Consider the following 1,708-nt stretch of genomic DNA (forward strand, 5'->3'; position numbering starts at 1 on the left):
TGCGATATAGCAATTTTGTATACATTGGTCACTAGTTTGCGAGGTGACTCAGTTTTTATTAGGTAAGATAGCTCAGGGACGTCCGGCAGTTCCGCCAAGTCGTCGCCCAGCAGTTATGATAGGGCACTGCGCACTCTGTGGAACTAAAAGCGGAGTAGCAGAGAGGCCGCCCCCTCGCTCCCCTCCACCTGGTCCCAGGTCTTAACTACTTCCTCCTGAAATAGATCCCCAACGCACCGGCTGTTGAGCTTGTGCATGCCTTGAATCACACCCCTATCTCCTAGGGGGGACAGCCATTGAGCCCACTCCACTGGCATAGCCGCCGAATACAGCAGAGCCCCCCCCTGCAATTGTAAGAGGATGTGCCATGCATGATTCGTCTTTGAGATAAGAGTCTAAAATCCCAGTCCTGCGGTCCGTTGGTGCGAATAACGTCACCGGTAGCGGGAGAGGGTCAGCGAACACCTTCCCCATTCGAACATGAGGAATATTCGCCTCCCCGTGGATCCAGGTGTGCATATGTGACGCCTGGGCCACTCTGTAGTAAAGCTCCAGGTCGGGGGCACCAAGGCCACCCATACTGCACGGCAGGGTGAGGAGCGACCGCCCAAGCCAGTTTAGTCATGAGCTGCATCAGGTTCTTGAAGAAGATTATAGGCAGTACGATTGGGATGGTAGCAAATAGGAACAATAGCCTGGGTAGCACCGCCATTTTCATCACGGAAACGCAGCCCATAAAAGAAAGCGGGAGCCTGTTCCAGGCCTCAACATCGTCCTCAAGCTTACTGAATACAGTCTCGTAGTTTTCATTAAATAGGACTTCAGCATCGGTGTGGAGCCGTACGCCCAAATATCTGACCGATTCCGTGGTCCACTGCAGCGGGTACTTCATAACAAATGGAAGAGTGACAGGGGTGAGGGGGAAGGCCAGAGACTTCGTCCAGTTTACCTTCATACCCGAGAGGGCACCGAAGTGTACCACCTCTCTAAGCATCGAAGACAAGTTTTTTTCGGGGTCGCGAATATATAGCAGGGTGTCGTCTGCATACATCAACACCACAATTCTATATGTGGGGAAGCCAATACCCTCATTGCTGTGATACTCACGCAGTGCGCACGCCAGCGGTTCCGCCACAAGTGCGTACAGCAAGGGGGACAGAGGGTACCCCTGCCTAGTCCCCCTTCCAATTGGGAAGGAAGCCGTAACCAGACTGCCTAGTCGCAGTCTGGCCCTGGGTCCGTGATAGAGAGAGACCACCATTTGGAGGAACGGTAGACCCAGTCCCATTCTCTGTAGCAAATGCCGCATAAAAGGTCACTCCACGGAGTCGAAGGCCTTCTCCATGTCGAGGAACACTGCTATGGGCCTTATTATCAGGGCGTACGTGTTGCATAGTGCCAAGGACCGTACGGATATTATACGTTAGGTTCCGACTGGGAATGAAACCCGCCTGTTCCAGCGTGACAAGCACAGGGGCTAGGAGCCCCAGACGGTTCGCCAGCACTTTAGCATAGATTTTTGTGTCGACATTGAGCAGGGAGAGGGGTCTGTATGAGCCACACTCATCATGTGACTTACCAGGCTTAAGAATAGTTACTAATAGCGCCTCTCTCATGGAGTGTGGCATGCTCCCTTCCATGCAGATATCATTGAATAGCGTCGAAAGGTACGGTAGCAGTTGGTCCTGGAAGGCTTTATAAAAAGCCA

This window comes from Lissotriton helveticus, chromosome 2_1 (genome assembly GCF_964261635.1).
Source record: "Lissotriton helveticus chromosome 2_1, aLisHel1.1, whole genome shotgun sequence".
NCBI classification, from domain to species: domain Eukaryota; kingdom Metazoa; phylum Chordata; class Amphibia; order Caudata; family Salamandridae; genus Lissotriton; species Lissotriton helveticus.